Below are 18,765 nucleotides of genomic sequence, written 5' to 3'. Positions count from 1 at the left end.
AAATAATTTGCATATCTTTCATATCAGTAAGGAAGGCTGAGCTAAGGAAAATAGACACTTTGGAACTGTGGTGTTGGAAGAAAATTCTGAAAGTGCCTTGGATCACAGGAAGATCAAACCAGTCCATACTCCAGGAAATAAAGACCGACTGTTCACTGGCAGGAAGGATATTAAAGGCAAAGATGATGTATTTGGCTACATAGTTAGAAGACAGGATACCTTGGAGAAGAAAATGGTGCTGGGGAAAAGGGAAGGAAAAAGGAAAAGGGGTCGACAAAGGGCAAGATTTATGGATGTTATCTTTGAAGTGACTGACTTGACCTTGAAGGAGCTGGAGCTGGCAACGGCTGATAGGAAGCTCTGGCCTGGGCTGATCCATGAGGTCACGAAGAGTTGGAAATGACTGAATGAATAAACAACAAACAACAACATTCAGACGAATGTATAGATCAGAAATTAGCTATACACTGAATTTCATACATCCCAAAATCTTGTCCATCTTCAGTAGCATATATGAACCCTTAAAGGGCTCCTGGGAATTTTAAAAAATTAGCAGCCAGCTATGTAATTTTGTAGCATGTCACCCTTTGGTTACAGAAAGAGGAACAGGTAAGGTGTGGGATGACATGAATTATCATAGGAGATTGGTGGGTGGAGATATATGCAGTGCAATAACTGATGATAATGAGACCTGACAGAAAGGGTTGCTTTATTTAGCCCAATTCTATTTTTATTTGTTTAGGCTGAAAGAAGCAAAGGGGTGGTAACCTGGTGTGAGACCAGCTGAGGCCATGTGTCTTCCCTGAGACCAACTTCCTCAGCCTGTCTTTGGGTGACTTACCTGAGCCCCAAGAGTAGTATTAACATTTTGATTACTTTTTAGCCAGCTTGTTGCTGGAAAGTAAACCTTGAGCATTTCCACTGAAGCTCCACAATTTACTAGTGAGAAGGAAATCTCCAGGCTCTCTCTCTCTCTCTCTCTCTCCCCCCCCCCTCTCACACACACGCACACACACATAAACATACACACCGGCCCATTTACTTGTAGATGCTGCTTCTGAATCATATTGTATACTAAAGGTGTGCCAAGGTAAATAAAGAAGTCTTAATTTCTTCCCCATTTCCAACCAGATGACAACCTATAGACATCAAGATAGCCAATTGCACTATGGACAGGAGGGTGGTACATGTTCAGAACTAGCAGAAGCAAGCCTTCAGTAGCCTGTAGGCTCCACCTTCATTGCATGCAGTGTTTTGGCACTTGGTGCCTTATTGCAAGGCTTCTGGTGTCTGATCATGGAGGTCATCAAAGGTGTTACCGCTCATGCAAGGTCTTAGCAAGGCCTGTAGTGAGGGGGAGGTTTTAGGGGTTCAACCCCCCCCCCCATTTTTTCAGGTTATTAAAAAAACCTGGTTTATTCATGAATTTTAACTGGTTAACCAAATCCCCATGCTAAGTCTATGGGACGCAAAACATTAAGAGTCCTTCCAGGCACTAACTCAAGCAGATATTGACAGGTTTGTAGTGGGGGGGGGGTGCTAGGGGTTCAATCCCCCCCCCCCGAAATTTTCAAAACCCCTCCCGAAATTTTTTTCTGGCTACGGCCCTGGTCTTAGCCACACTTTCCAGAAACTCATACTATTTGGATATAGGTTTCAGACCCCGGATCATTCCTTAAAAGTACAAACTAAAACATAGAGAGGATTTGCTGTCAGCTTCCACAGTCTGTGGGCATTCTCACTCTCCCTCCCTCCCCCCCCCCCTGTCCCTTCTCCCTTTCCCCTTCTCTTTTCCTGGATTGCACTTTTTTTGTGCACAGACTCTATGTACTGAGATGTTATATGTATATTAACTGGTTTATTGATTATTATTTTTGGCATATTGACAATGACTGACAATGGCTGGGCATGTACTCAAGTGTCTACTGTGGAAGCAGACTGGAAGACTAAAAGTACTGAGCAGGTGTAAGCTACTGGAAGGCGCTGAGACTGTGCAAGTATAAAGTTAAATCTTAACAGGTTATGGGCCCAGAACCAGGAAGCTGTCTCTGCCATTATGGTCTCTGTTGCAAATCTAGGTGGAATCTCTTTCAGCTAAATTGTCTGTGTTTTGTCCGTTTTTCTAATTGTTTTTTCCTTTTCTAGTGGTATTACATTCTACTCAGACAATAAAATATATTATCTTGTCTAGATAGGGTTATTATAGTTACTAACCTTATCTGACGATGGCTTTTCCAAGCCAAGGAGGGGCTGGAGCTGCTCTGTTTTCTTTTCAAAAGCTGACTTCGGAGAATTACCTGTTGTGGGCTGAACGGATGCAGTGCCTACTGATTAGAGAGGGATTATGGAAAGCTTTTCAGACCAGACCGGATCCAACCAAGGCTGAAGAAGTTGAGTTTGATGAAAAAGCAAGAGCTACAATTATTCTCAGTTTGAGTGATCGAATGCTTTGTCGAGTGAGGAACTTTAAAACTGCAGAAGAGGTCTAGAATGGTTTAAAGGAGCTGCTACAAAGACCGTCAGCTGGAGCAAAAGTTACCTTGTGTAGAAGGCTTTACAGCATGAAGCTAAATGTTGGGGAGGATGTGAAACTGTTTATTGATAACATGATGTGTTTATTTAATGACTTATCTGCTAGAAAACTAGAATTTTCTGAAGAGCATAAAGCTATGGTGTTACTTTCTGCTTTAAACAAAGGCTATGATACGCTTGTGGGTTCATTAAGTGTGCTACCGGATGATCAACTTACACCTAATCTGATTGTAAATAAACTTTTGGAATTTCAAAGCTGCCAAGAGATGAAAAGAAAAGACTTTTCTGGACCTGGTTCTTCTCAACAGTGTACAAACACTTGTGCTGCAATTAAAACGTCTTATTTCTGCAAGTGTCCAATGCATTTTGCCAAAAACTGTCCGGCAAAAGATAAGGGGAGAAAAAAAACTTTTGTCAAGCCAGCTGTAGAGGATAAGGATGCTTCGTGCCAAGGTTTTCCAAGGCAAAGATAATTGTTAATTGATAGGATGAACAGTAATCAGAATGGTCTCATTTTCATTGTGGATTCTGGGAGCTGTTTTCACATTGTAAATAAAGAAAATGTTTTGTTAGATGCTCATTCACCCAGTATTAATCATATATGTTTAGCTGATGGAAAAACTTTCGAAGTTCAAATGCAAGGCAATGTGTTTGTGAACAGTTTAAAGACAATAATTTCTGATGTTTTTTTTGTAAAGGAGTTAGAACACAATGTGTTAAGTGTTTCTCTGTTACTTAAACAAGGTTTTGATGTGATTTTCAAAAATGAAAGTAATCAAATTGTGTGCAAGAAGAATGGGATTGCAACACAGTTGGTTGAAAAGAATAGTTTATTTTTTACTAATGGGAATTTTGACAATGATGGAAATTGTTTAAAAAATGTTCCTCTGCATATGAATTGTATACATGCATTCCATAGGACGATGGGACATGTGGGTTACAAAGCTCTAAAGAACACTGTGCTTTCATGTGGGTTAAAGCTGTCTAACTGTGTTAATTTTCTTGATTGTAACATTTTTAATAAAACAAAATTGAAGAGATGTTCTGTGACTAGAAAAAGTTTAAGAAGGACTAGTGACATTCCTCAGTTAGTTCATTGTGATGTTGCAGGCCCAATGCCTTTGAGCTTGGGAGGGGCTAGTTTTTTCCTGATAATAGTGGATGATTTTTCTTGGTTCAATTTTGTTTATGTGTTAAAAGGAAAACATAGAATCATAGAATCATAGAATAGTAGAGTTGGAAGAGACCACATGGGCCATCTAGTCCAACCCCCTGCTAAGAAGCAGGAAATCGCATTCAAAGCACCCCCGACAGATGGCCATCCAGCCTCTGCTTAAAAGCCTCCAAAGAAGGAGCCTCCATCACGGCCCCGGGGAGAGAGTTCCACTGTCGAACAGCTCTCACAGTGAGGAAGTTCTTCCTGATGTTCAGGTGGAATCTCCTTTCCTGTAGTTTGAAGCCATTGTTCCGTGTCCTAGTCTGCAGGGCAGCAGAAAACAAGCTTGCTCCCTCTTCCCTATGACTTCCCTTTACATATTTGTACATGGCTATCATGTCTCCTCTCAGCCTTCTCTTCTGCAGGCTAAACATGCCCAGCTCTTTAAGCCGCTCCTCATAGGGCTTGTTCTCCAGACCCTTAATCATTTTAGTCGCCCTCCTCTGGACGCTTTCCAGCTTGTCAACATCTCCCTTCAACTGTGGTGCCCAAAATTGGACACAGTATTCCAGGTGTGGTCTGACCAAGGCAGAATAGAGGGGGAGCATGACTTCCCTGGATCTAGACGCTATACCCCTATTGATGCAGGCCAGAATCCCGTTGGCTTTTTTAGCTGCCGCATCACATTGTAGGCTCATGTTTAACTTGTTGTCCACGAGGACTCCAAGGTCTTTTTCGCACACACTGCTGTCAAGCCTGGCGTCCCCCATTCTGTATCTTTGATTTCCATTTTTTCTGCCGAAATGAAGTATCTTGCATTTGTCCCTGTTGAACTTCATTTTGTTAGTTTTGGCCCATCTCTCTAGTCTGTCAAGATCGTTTTGAATTCTGCTCCTGTCTTCTGGAGTGTTAGCTATCCCTCCCAGTTTTGTGTCGTCTGCAAACTTGATGATCGTGCCTTCTAACCCTTCGTCTAAGTCGTTAATAAAGATGTTGAACAGAACCGGGCCCAGGACGGAGCCCTGCGGCACTCCACTTGTCACTTCTTTCCATGATGAAGATGACGCATTGGTGAGCACCCTTTGGGTTCGTTCGCTTAGCCAATTACAGATCCACCTAACCGTAGTTTTGTCTAGCCCACATTTTACTAGTTTGTTTGCCAGAAGGTCGTGGGGGACTTTGTCGAAGGCCTTACTGAAATCCAGGTACGCTACATCCACAGCATTCCCTGTATCGACCCAACTCGTAACTCTATCAAAAAAAGAGATCAGATTAGTCTGGCATGACTTGTTTTTGGTAAATCCGTGTTGACTATTAGCAATGACCGCATTTGTTTCTAAGTGTTCGCAGACCACTTCCTTAATGATCTTTTCCAGAATTTTGCCTGGTATTGATGTGAGGCTGACCGGACGGTAATTGTTTGGGTCATTCTTTTTTCCCTTCTTGAAGATAGGGACCACATTCGCCCTCTTCCAATCTGCTGGGACTTCTCCCATTCTCCAAGAACTCTCGAAGATAATTGCCAGTGGTTCTGAAATAACTTCCGCTAGTTCCTTCAGTACTCTTGGGTGTAGCTGATCTGGCCCTGGGGACTTGAATTCATTTAGAGAGGCCAAGTGTTCCTGGACAACTTGTTTCCCTATTTGGGGTTGGATTTCCCCCAATCCTTCGTCCATTCCGTGTTGCTGAGGTTGAAGATGGCTTTCTTTTTCTGAGAAGACCGAGGCAAAGAAGGCATTAAGTAGTTCTGCCTTTTCCCTGTCCCCTGTCGCCATCACCCCATCTTCTCCTTGCAATGGCCCTATCGCCTCCTTTTTCTTCCTTTTTCTACCAACGTAAGCAAAAAAGCCTTTTTTGTTGTTTTTTATGTCCCTGGCAAGCCTGAGCTCATTTTGCGCTTTAGCCTTGCAAACCTTTTCCCTACAGGTGTTGGCTATACGTTTGAATTCTTCTTTACCGATTTCTCCCCTTTTCCACTTCTTGTGCATGTCACTTTTGAGCTTTAGCTCAGTTAGAAGTTCTTTGGACATCCATTCTGGCTTCTTTGCACTTGTCTTATTTTTCTTCTTTGTTGGCACTGTTTGCATTTGCGCCTTGAGTATTTCACTTTTGAAAAACTCCCATCCATCCTTAACTCCCTTGTTTTTTAATATCGGCGTCCATGGAATGCCGCTCAGTAATTCCTTCATTTTTTGGAAGTCAGCTCTCTTAAAGTCCAGAATGCGTGTTTGACTTGTCTTAGTTTCAGCATTCCTTTGTATTGCAAACTGCAGGAGCACATGATCACTTGCCCCTAAGGATCCAACCACTTCAACTGTATTGATCAGGTCTTCCACATTTGTTAAGATTAGATCAAGAGTTGCTGATCCCCTTGTTGCCTCTTCTACCTTCTGGACCATAAAATTATCTGCAAGGCAAGTGAGGAATTTGTTGGACTTTGTACTCTTGGCTGAGTTTGTTTTCCAGCAGATATCGGGATAATTGAAATCGCCCATGACTACTATATCTCTTCTTTGTGCCTGTTTGGTCAGCTGTTGACAGAAGGCTTCATCAAGTCCTTCATCCTGACTCGGAGGTCTGTAGTAGACACCCACGACAAGATCTTTTTGAGTCCCGGTTCCCTTGATTCTTATCCAGATGCTTTCAAGCTGGTTTCCCGGATTACAGTCTTGCATTTCTTCTGCAACGTAACTGTTTTTGACATATAAAGCTACTCCCCCTCCTCTCCCCTTTGTTCTATTTCTGTGAAAGAGGTTATAGCCCTCAATGGTTAAATTCCAGTGATGGGAGTCATCCCACCAGGTTTCAGTGATACCTATGACATCGTATGTGTGGTGCTGTGCTAGGAGTTGGAGTTCGTCTTGCTTATTTCCCATGCTCTGAGCATTAGTGTAAAGACATGTAAGCCCCTGTGACCTCCCCTCGAACTGTTTATTTGGGATTATTGTGCTCTCTGTACTTGGTCCTTGCTGTGTTTGTGCAGCCCTCCGTTTAGCCTTTCGGCGGTTCCCTGTGGTCGTGGGTAATATAGTGTTCGCCAGGCTGTTGTTCCCCTCCCCCAGTGGATCTAGTTTAAAGTGCGCCTGATGAGGTTTGTGAGTCTGTGTGCAAAAAGATGTTTTCCTACTTGTGTGAGATGCACCCCATCGCTTGCCAGTAGTCCATCCTCTTGGAAGAGTAGACCATGGTCAAGGAAGCCAAAATGCTCCTCTTGAAGTTTTTGAAAAGTTTAAACAGTGGCTTAATCTGGTTGAACGGCAATTCCCAGGTAAGTGTGTGATGAAGGTGCAAACTGACAGGGGAACTGAGTTTGTTAATGAAAAAATGGATAGGTTGTTCAAGGAACGTGGTATGATTCATCAAAGGAGTAATCCGCACAGTTCAGCAGAAAACGGGGTTGCAGAGAAGTGGTTAGAACTCTTGGAGGGGATGATGAAGTGGATGCTTGAAGATGCTCAGATGAGTAGTGGTTTTTGGGCCGAGGCCATTAATACAGCTAGTTATGTTCTGAATCGTGTGCGGTCTTCCAGTATTAATGATACCCCATACAGTCTGTTTTTTGGGAAGAAGCCGGATTTAAAGTATCTTCGTGTGTTTGGTAGTTTTGCACATGTGTTTGTGCCAGTGCAGCAGCATGCTAAGAGAAGCCAAGCTTGGAGAAAAATGAGGTTTTTAGGGTACGAAGCTTTTACTAAGGGGTAGCTTTTTTGGGTCCTGACAAAAGAGTGGTTGTTTCAAGGAGTGTGAAATTTGATGTGCACTCAGGATGGGATAGGATTCATGCGAATGAAGAAGTGTTTTTGCCCATGGGGCATCAGTTGACCACAAACATGGAGAATGTGAAAAGAGAGTTGATAGATGAAGAAGATTCATTGGAAGGTGGCAGTGATGTTTCTGAACAGATTAGTAAGAGGCAAAGATATGAAAAGGGGGAAAGTTCTTCTAGTGAAGAAGATGAGTCTTTAAATAAAAGTAAGATTGTAAAAACAGAGAAAATTGTACCAGTGGTTAGGTGAAGTGAAAGAAAGAATAAGGGAGTACCGCCTAAAAAATTTCAGGTTGGTCAGGTATCAGGACAGTGGACTGAACCGTTAAGTTATGCTGAAGTTTTGGAAAGGTCTCCAAGTGAGCAAGAGTTGTGCAAAATGGCAATGAAGAAGGAGTTTAATTCATTAAAGAGACTTAATGTGATGTCAGTGGTGGAGCCACCAAAAGACAGCAATGTAATTGGCTGTAGGTGGGTTTTTCGTAGAAAGGTAGTGGGAGATGGTAGTTTTGTTTACAAGGCTAGACTTGTTGCAAAGGGTTTTCAACAAAAGTTATTTGAAGATTATGATGGTTTGCTCCTATGGTCAAGTCTGAGACACTCAGGTTGGTTTTGTCTGTGGCCTGTGCCAAGCAGTTAGTGGTAAGACATTTCGATGTCGAAACTGCATATCTAAATGCAAACTTGGATGAGACAGTGTTTATGTCAAGAGTTCCTGGTTTTGAGGATGATTCTCCTACTGGTACATACAGATTGAACAAGGCTTTATATGGTTTAAAACAATCAGCATGAAACTGGAACCATCATTTGCATGGTTTGTTGTGTGGTTTGGGTTTTACAAGAAGCTCTCAAGATGCGTGTTTCTATACACGTGGTTCTGGTAATGAACAGGTGTTGTTAGTTGTGTTTGTAGATGATGTACTTGTGTTAGCACAGAATCACAATGTTGTTGACGAAGTTCATAGAAGTCTGAGTAAAAAGTTGTGTATCAAAGATTTAGGAAATGTCAGCAAATATTTGGGCTTAAGTGTAGTCAGGACTGAGCACAGAATTTTGCTAAGTCAGTGTGATAAAATAAGCAAATTGTTGAGAAGACTGGTTTGTCTTATGCTAAGTGTGCAGCCACACCAATGGCAGTGGTGTTTTTAAAACAAGTTATTGGTGAGAAGTTTAAGTTTCCTGAGTTATATAGGTCTATCGTAGGGAGTCTCCAGTACATGGCTGGATTGACTAGGCCTGATATTTCTTATGCTGTGTCAGTTTTGAGTAGAAGAGTTCAAAGTCCAAGTTGCACAGATTGGAATGGTTTGAAGAGGGTGTTGAGGTATTTGAAAGGATCGATCAATAAGGTTTTTGAGGTGAAACCTTTTGATAAGTGTGTTTTGTCGGTCTATAGTGACAGCAGCTTTGCTGATGTAGAAAATCACAAATCTGTGAGTGGTTTTGTGATTAAGTTAGGAGATTGTCTTTTGAGTTGGAAGTCTAGAAAACAAGCGGTTGTTTGTTTGTCAACTTCTGAGGCTGAGTTTGCCAGTTTTACAGAAGCATGTAAGGAAATGTTGTGGATCAAGAAGTTAGTTGAAGATGCTGGTATTAGTTTGGAAGATAAAGTTCAAGTTTTTGTAGATTCACAAACGTGTATAGAATTGGCAAAGACGGAGAGCCTGAAAGCTAGGTCTAGATATGTTGGTGTTAGATATGCGTATGTAAGAGAATTAATTAGCAGTGGTGAGATGTGTTTAAACTATGTAAGAAGTGAGGAAAATTTTTCAGATGTGTTGACAAAAGCTTTAGGTGAAGAAAAGTGTCTAAAGTTTTCAGAAATATTGAGTTTAGTCAGTGCATGAGGAGGGGTGCTAGGTTTTACAATGTATTGAGTCATGCACTGCTAATGGGCTTCTATTGGGAATGCTGATTGATTGTATGTGGGGAATCATTTGGGGAATGTGTTTTGGCCTACTCCAGGTGATTGTCAATGATGCAATCCTGAGTTTGGGTTGGGTCAATTAGTTGGTAACCAATCAATGATTACTATGTGTAATTGTATTGTATATAAGGAACCATGTTCAGTGTATTTTCCCCCCCTTCCTCCTTTTTTTTGTTGTGAAGTCTATATGCAATTAAACATGTCTACTAGGACAAGATACTACATTCTGTGGTGAGTCTGTAATATCATCTAGACTAGGGGAAAGACAGTAGTAAAAACTGACAATGGCTGGGCATGTGCTCAAGTGTCTACTGTGGAAGCAGACTGGAAGACTGAAAGTACTGAGCAGGTGTAAACTACTGGAAGGCGCTGAGAGTGTGCAAGTATAAAGTTAAATCTTAACAGACTCAGTTCCTACCATTTAATAAACTTATAATTTCAGAAACAAAAAATGAATTATGAGCAAAACTATATACAATTGACAATAGGGTTCTGTGAACCGTCTTTCAGGTATGGAGGGATGATATGGTTGGAGTATATATATATATATATATATATATATATATATATATATATATGGAGGATTTGGAGGGTAAGGAAGGATAACAAAACTGATGAACTTATATGAGTAAATATGGTAACTTATATAGGAAAGTACGGTAACTGCCACCAACGTGAGGTAATGTCTTTTAAAGTAGGTGATGAATAGTCAAAGGTAATGGCTTTCCCTCAGGCTCTGAGTGAGGCAAGGAGACTGATATTTATGAACAACAAAATTCAAGTTTATTTGTACATAAGCGTGTGGTTCCAATATATATATATTCAGGATCTTAAGTTACAGTGCAGTCTTGTTTGAATGAATATTTCTTAAACAACTTCTTTCAGAATGGAACAGATTAAACTCCCGGTCAGCTTATATCTCCAGCCTTTCCCTGAATGACACTAAGCTGCCGTCTCTACCTGTGTAAGCAAGCCTCAATTTCCTAATTTTCCAAGCTTTAAAAGAGTAGCTTCTACCCAGCTAACTTCAATAGCTCCCTACTTCTTCAGAAGTCTAAACAGCAACCTTTTTTTTTTCAAAAGGGTAAGCTTTAACTGCCAACTAAACCACGCCCCCTTTTCCTCCAGAGAGAGGTTACGTTGCCATGGCAACCCGCTGAACACAGCTGGCTTCCATGTGAGACCTGTCTTCATCAATACATAACTCCCCTTTTTCCTTTTAATAAACAAATAAAATCATATCAATAATTCCCATTAACTCATAACATCCTTACAGGTTCCTTTTATCATTTTCTGACAGCAGGACCCATGTCTAAAACAATGTTTAGCTTCAGTCTTATTCATTTTCCCCCTGGGCCTAAATGCATTGGAACTTCATTTCCATTTGGTCCTCCATGTGTTTTTCTCTTCAACTCTAAACAGTTCCATCCTCTACAGCTCATAGTAAAGGACTATGGGAGTCTTGAAGCTTGGAGACCCCAAAATCATGCAACTGGTCTATATAAGTAGCATTATGCAGTGTATCTTTATATCAAGTTTTTCATTGCCACCTCTCAAGGTAACTAAACCCTCATACACAACAGAGTGACAGAATAATTGTTTTCTTCTGCTACTTTCTACATATTATAAAAGTTTGTGTGTTCCAATTGATTTGGTGCTAGAAGATATCAAACTGTGAGGAATTCTTGAATAATTTACTCCATTACATCCTACAAGATATCTTTATAAATTAGACACAGAGCATAACTGCATTTCATGTTATTTTTAAAGCATTACTTTTCCTTTGCCTCAATGACTGGGTGCTTCCACATTTCTTCATTCCTCACCCTTACTTCTATCCACATGTCCAATCTGTAGAAATTGTATTTTAGGAATATGTGGAGGGGGTAAAATTGTACACAAATACCCAGTCAGCATGTAAGACAGCTTTTTAGGTCACTTGGCCTCTTTTATAGTCAACAGTTGAAGTACTGAATGCATTCTTCCACAACCTTGGAAAATGTACAATTTCTGGCATAACTGGGAGTTATATAAGCATATAGTACAATCATTGCACCCAGGCTATAATAAGGACCCAGTAGGAACAAGATGCATAATTAACATGTTTTTTTCAGTATCAATGGCTAAATTTTGTATATTTTCCTTGCCTGAACCAAGTTCATCCTCTTCCTGGTCCAGTTTTCTCTTATCTATATCTTCATCATTATTCTGTAACAGCTCATAAACTACTGAATTTTTAATTCTATGTAGCATAATGTGATTACAGTCCAGAGGTCAAAAGCAATCAAATAATTACTTGTCATTAAGTAGCACCCTGTGCTCCAGCTCATAGTTTGTTTATTATGAGATGAGCAATCTATTTAATTCTACGTCTTCCAAGAAGAGCAGCTTCCTTATTGTGCAAACACAGGGTAGTTGCTCACACTAAATGCAAGCATCTGAATTTAATTAACTTGATGCTTTAGCTATAAGGAAATATTCTGTCACAGATCCAGTGTTCCCACACATATCTAATGAATATAACATTCACAGTGAAAACTGTTTCATGTATTCCCTTCTGGATCATATCAAATATATTATTTTTGATTTGACAGTTCTATACCCAGAGCAAAGTAAATATATTCTAAAAAGAGATATACGTTTTCTCCTTTTCTGAGCAATTAATCTTCAAGCCCATCTGAAGAAATTAACCCCAAACACTCACATACTGAAATCTGCTTTTCTCTTACATAATTGCATCTGATTAGATAAACTGGCTGAAATAACAGTTTCTGGGATGTAAATGTTGAAGTACAGAACTCTAGAGTTGGAAGGGACCACAAGGGCCATCTAAATCCAATTCTCTACCATTGAGGAACACACAACCAAATCGCTCTCAGCAAGTGGTCATCCAGTCTCCATTAAAAAACATCCAAAAAGAGAGAGACTGTCACACTGTGTGGCAGCCCATTTCACTGATGAATTGCTCTTACCTTGAAGACATTTGTTCACAGAAGCTTCACTCCATGCATCTGATGAACAAGAGTGGAGTCCATGAACACTTAAGATAGTATTTTTTCTCAGCTTGTCTCTAAGGTGCTACAGAATTCCTTTATATCTTTCTCAGATGAAACAGACTCACACAGATGTGTCTTTGAATATGAGTGACGTGCTAAAGTGAACTATTCCCATTGCTCCTGGATCTTTTTTTATTATTATTATTATTATTATTATTATTATTATTATTAATTTATCAGTCAAATGTATATGTTTACATTCCTCATTTTACAATATCTTAAACATATCATATTGTATACAATTCGACAGTAAAAAAAAATCAAGAACATCTTTAAGCATATTTCTTATCAGTTTTTAACTTTTCCATTACAACTTTACTACATATCTCTCTAGTACACATTTTATCTACTTATACGTGTTTTATAATTAATATTATTATTATTAATTTATCAATCAAAATGTATAAGTATATATTCTTCTCATTTTACAGTATCTTAAACAAAGCATATTGTATACAATCCGACAATAAAGAAAAATCAAATCCAAAAACATTTTAAAGCATATTTCTTATCAGTTTTGGACTTTTCCATTACAACTTTACTACATATCTCAATACTACACACTTTTTTTATCTACTTACATATGTTTTATTTTTGTTGTTGTTGTTGTTGTTGTTGTTGCTGTTGTTATTATTACATCTTCCCCCCTCCCCTTACGTTGTGCCCCCTTCACTAAGACCAACCAACTCATATTGCTTCACAAGTCCAAAATTTCATTGCACCCCTTTCCCTCATTAAAAATATACTCAATAAATTTTCCCCATATTTTCCAAAAATCTGTTTGTTTTGATATTCCCTTTTTAATTTTAATATTACAAGTCAGCTTATCATTAATAGCTATGTTCCAAATTTCCCTATACCATTCTTCTAATTGGATTTCCTTTTTTTCTTTCCAATTTTTTGCTATTAGCAATTTTGCTGCAATTATCAAATTAGAAACCAGTTCTTTCTCCTCTTGTGAGAGAATATTTTCTTGCATAAGTAATAATGCTGATTTAGGTGTACTCTCTATCTCTATTTTTATTATTGCTCTTATTTCTTTAAATATCATTGCCCAAAGTTTTTGTATAATTTTACATGACCACCACATATGAAGATACGACTCTATTTCCTGACAGCCTCTCCAGCACTGATTTGTGTATTTTTTATCTATCTGATTTAATTAATGGGAGTTAGGTACCAACTCCATACCATTTTGTATTAATTTTCCTCAATTCTTATGGACATATTTTTAATAATCTCATAGTCCATATCCTTGCCCATTCTTGATTATTCAATTCCCCTCCACACACACACACACATCTACTTCCCATATTTCCTTCAAATGAACTTGTTCCTGTTCGTCCGTTAGTAGTAGTCAGCCCTGGTCCAACATGGAGGCTAGTGAGGCCCCCGCTTGGAGTGCACGGTCCCCCGGGGCACCGTTGAGCCCCCCCCCCCCCGCAGGGACCACCAGCTCAGTAGAAGCCTTCCGCCTTCCGTGGCAGCGGGCATTGCTCTCTCTTCCCTTCTCTCTCTCCCCTCCCTGCTTCTCTCTCTCTCTCTCTCAGAGGTCGCAGAGAGAGAGGGGGGTGATGGAGAAAAGCAGGGAGTGAGGGAAGAGAAGAGAGAAGGGAAGAGAGAAGAGAAGAAAGAGCCATGCCTGCCGCTTGTCCCCCATTTGGTTTTGCTTCTTTCCAAACCAGCAAGGAGTCAGTTAGGCTTAAAGGGGAAACCCCAGAGCCAGGCTAGCTTTCCTAAAGAGAATCCTTTAAGAGATATCTCTAGGAGGAGACACCAAACCCAAAACAGCTCCTGCTCCTGGAAAGGATTATGGCACCAGCTCAATTGCAACCAATTCAGTGCCATGTAATCATGTGAGTTGTAGTTTTACAAAGTCCCTAGCCTTCCCTGCAGAAGAGAGCCAGTACCATGCCAAACTACAACTCCCAGTTTTCTGTCAGATTTGAATTTCAACTCCCACAATTCCTAACACTAGACATGGGCAAAGTTTGCCCTTGCCTGGTATAGAAGCATTCTATTCTTCTTCTACAGACATGCCAACAGTATTAAGTAATAAAATCTTGGGCATTTTTTCCTTTAATGCTAAAAGTTCATAGGTTGTTCAGCAGCAGCTTACTGGCTGGGTTGCTATGAGTTTTCTGGGCTCTATGGCCATGTTCCAGAAGCATTCTCTCCTGATGTTTCACCCACATCTGTAGCAGACATCCTCAGAGGTTTTGACTTCTGTGGGAAACTAGAAGTGGGGTTTATATATCTGTGGAAGGTCCAGGGTGGGAGAAAGAACTCTTGTCTGTGGGAGGCAAGTGTGAATGTTGCAATTGGTCACCTTGATTAGCATTGAATAGCCTTGCAACTTCAAAGCCTGGCTGCTTCCTGCCTGGGAGAATCCTTTGTTGGGAGGTATTAGCTGGCCCTTATTGTTTCCTGTCTGGAATTCCCATTTTCTGGGTGTTGTTCTTTATTTACTGTCCTGATTTTAGCTTTTTTAAAATACTGGTAGCCAGATTTTGTTTATTTTCATGTTTTCCTCTTTTCTGTTGAAATTGTCCATGTGCTTCTTGTGAATTTCAATGGCTTCTCTGTGTAGTCTGACATGGTGGCTTTTAGAGTGGTCCAGCATTTCTGTGTTCTAAATACTGGCTGTTAGGAATTTTGGGAGTTGAAGCCCAAAATATCTAGAGGGCCAAAGTTTGCCCATGCCTGATTTAAATCCATCTCAAAAAAAGGGTATATTTGCCAAGCCCTTTGGGTACAACCTTGGAAATATCTGGCTATAGTGCAAAATGTTCTCAAGTGTTGGGTTTTTGAAGCTGCACAATATGGCTTTAAGGCAATTTCTGCCCCCTTAGCCAAAACATATATAGCCAACTTCAGTAAGCTGGAAATAGCCACTAGCCACTGCCTTCATTGTGTCCCACACTATTCTAACAGGACATTGATTATTATCATTTATGTCCCAAATTTCCTTTAGTTCTTTTATTATTTTTTCTGTTATTTTTTGATCTTCTAATACTCTGTTATTGACTCTCCATCTTTTAGCTAATCTATAATTTTCCCTCGTCATTACCTTATTCAGTTCTGTTATAATCTTTTCCCTCTTTTCTTCTTTTGTGGGATGAGATTTATCTAGTTTTCTATCCATAATTCCGTTAAAGCCCCCTCTTATTATTACATATCCCTTTTTGATTTCTTCTACTTCTTTAAAAATCAGTTCATAAAATTCCTTCTGTTTTATATTTGGTGCATAAACATTAACCAAAGTATAATCATCCTCTCCCATAGACCCCTGGATCATCACATATCTTCCCAATTCATCCTTTTTTGTTTGTACCATGCTAAATCCACTACTATTCTTAATTATAATTGCTACCCCTTTCGCTTTCGAAGTACCCATAGCTTTTTCATATATAATAGTCCCCTTTAATTTCAGTTTACTTAAGCCTTCTCTTGACTGATGAGTTTCTTGCAAAAAGAAAATGTCCCCTTTGGCTTTCAGAATCTCGTTGGTAATCCTCCTCCTCTTATGGCATGATCCTAGACTGCGACAGTTCCAGGATATCAGCTTAACTCGATCCAGCATCTGTTTGCATTCTTCTGTTTCTTGGTTGGTCCCTGTAAAGAAAGTCACCCAAGTGTGTTATCTTCCCCCCTCCCCCCTTTCTCCCCACTCCTTCTCCAAAGTCCCTCCCCCTTCCTTCTTCCCCACGTATCCCCTCTCCCACTGAGCCCTGTGGCTTTTTGTCCAGGGTATGGCTTAATCATAGCCTTTCGGTGGGGGAGGGGTGGATCCATTTTCCTCCTGACCAGCAGCCAAATCACAACCTCCTGAGGATTCTATATTGAATTTGTATTTCCCCCCCTCCAATCTATTTTTTCTCTCTAAAATATTTCTTATTCAATATAAAGGGTAAACAATGCAATTTTAATTCCCCACTTTATTTATCTATCCAACTAATCCAATTAACCCTTTATATTGTTTTTATTACTATTTCTTTAAGATTGTTAATTAGGATCACTGTCCAGACAGTACTTATTTTTTGGTCTTTTTTTTTCTTCTTTTCTTCAATGCTTCTTTGCTTTATCCTTTTCTACACCTCCTGCACATCTTCTTTCTGCATATCTCAACTTTCCATCCAGGGAGAATTGTAATTCTTCAAATAATGTTTCAAGTAATTTCATTCCTTGTTCCACTGATGTTATGTTGTAGCTTTTCCCCACGTATCTAAATTTCAGGTAGATAGGGTACCCCCATTTATATGATATACCCTTATCGCGGAGAATTGTAGTACAAGGGTGCATTGTCCTTCTGCAATTCACTGTCTCTGGGCATAAATCCTGAAAAATTTGAATTTTACTTTCTTGAATTATTTGTGAAGTGGGTTGATTTCTGGAAGCTTGCATAAATTATCTTTGTAATAGTAACTTGATAATTTTATTATAATATCCCTAGGATTAGAAGTTGTTTTTCTTGGTCCAACATGATGGATATGGTCAAACTGAAACTGTTGCCAATCCTCTTTTGTTATTTCCTGGATCCATTTTATAACTGCATTTCTTAGATTTTTAAAAGTTTCATTACAAATTTCTGAGAAGTTCCGGATCTTGACATTCAATCGGCGGTCTCTGTCTGCCATTGAAATAAAGTTTAAATCATGTCTATGAGACACAATTTGAAGCTGATGCAGATCTTTAGTGTTGGCCACCATCTGCTGATCAACTGTCTCCACCACCTCCTGGATCTTTTATAGGAATAATAAAGTTTGTTCATTTTGTGATAATATGTATTTGGGAGAATTTAACTTTACTTTTGAGATCTGTTTGCAATGGGAAAATAAAATCCTTTCCCATCAGATCCAGTTTAAAATGTTTAAAAACAATGATTTCAGGTTGGAAAGATTAGCCGTTTACGAGAAACATTGCCCAGGGGATGCCCTAATGGATTTACTCTGTCTTTTAGGAGGCTGTTTCCATGTCCTCCAGAATGCTAGCTGGCATTGTCCCCCTGATGTGCAAAAGGAAGTTTCTGCTAACTGTGAGAGAAATAAGGTTGAAAACTGTGAAAGCCATCCACTGCATGACTATAGCTTCCTCCCAGTAGACTCAAATCAAGTAAAAGTTTCATGAGAACCACCACTCGTCTTAATGTCCCACCAGCAAGAGTATCCCTCTGGGCAGCTAAACCAGGCAAACCCAACTGGATGGACCCCCATGAGGGTCTGCCTCCAGGGGCAAACCAAAAATGGGCAACTTGGAAGTCCCTGAACAGACCCAGAAGCAAAAGACAAAACAAAAGACATCCTGGCAAAATGGCATTACCTGGTGGAATCCTCCATCTTGTGTGACTGTGGAGCAGAACAAACAACCCCGCATATGTATGCTTGCCCGCAATGTCCTGCCTCGTGTATGGAGGAAGAGTTGTTTAAAGCTACAGACAATGTGGCCACTGTTGCCTGCTTTTGGTCTAAAACTATTTAGTTGCTTGTGATTCCTTTATTTTATCACCTTTAAACTTATTTTTATGCAATACTTTTGACATGAAATGAATGAATGAATGAATGAATGAATGAACGAACCAGATTCAGTTCTAGCTTCAGATGACCGGTAGATGATCCTGTTTCACACTTGATCCTGAAGTTTGAAAAACCTATTCGCTGCACCAAACTAATTTGTTGCCTCCTTGATCTCCTTAGCAATAAACATTGCAAATAGTTCTATGTGGTAATTCAGATGTCACCTTTAAAATATGCTTTTAATAGTAGGCAATGACTGCTCCAAGCAGCTAAAAATAATAGTTGCCCCCCCCCCCAAGGCACATATTAGAAAATAGCATGCAAAGGATGTAATAATGAATAATGTTCCCTCCCTTCCAGGGACACTGTCAAGGGGGAAAGATTACTACTCCCATGAGTCAACCACTTCTTTTGTAAGTCTTCAGGGTAAAATTACAAAGTTATATATGAATAGGATGGAACAGACTTTCCATCCTGTTACCACGAAATGTGACTTGAACTGGAATTACTGTAGTTTGTTCATTCATTCATTCCATCTGTATGTATGCAACAACTACTTTTCAAGGCTGAGTGAACATATCCTTGTGATTACTATAAGGACCTCTTCACATTGAGGCTTAGAAGCGCCTTTTCCCTGCTTCTATGAGCCGCTGGCACGCTACTAGCATGGAGTCCCTGGGGCTCATCTTATGATGCAGAGCTACTTATTTCTGACCAGGTTCCATGGGGCTTCATCCTGGCAGTGTATCAGCAGCACAGAGAAATGGAGCCCAGATGAGTCAAGTGTACACCCAACTCCTCATAGAACAAAGCCA

The sequence above is a fragment of the Anolis carolinensis genome, chromosome 3 (genome assembly GCF_035594765.1).
Source record: "Anolis carolinensis isolate JA03-04 chromosome 3, rAnoCar3.1.pri, whole genome shotgun sequence".
NCBI classification, from domain to species: domain Eukaryota; kingdom Metazoa; phylum Chordata; class Lepidosauria; order Squamata; family Dactyloidae; genus Anolis; species Anolis carolinensis.
This window is presented reverse-complemented; position numbering follows the sequence as displayed.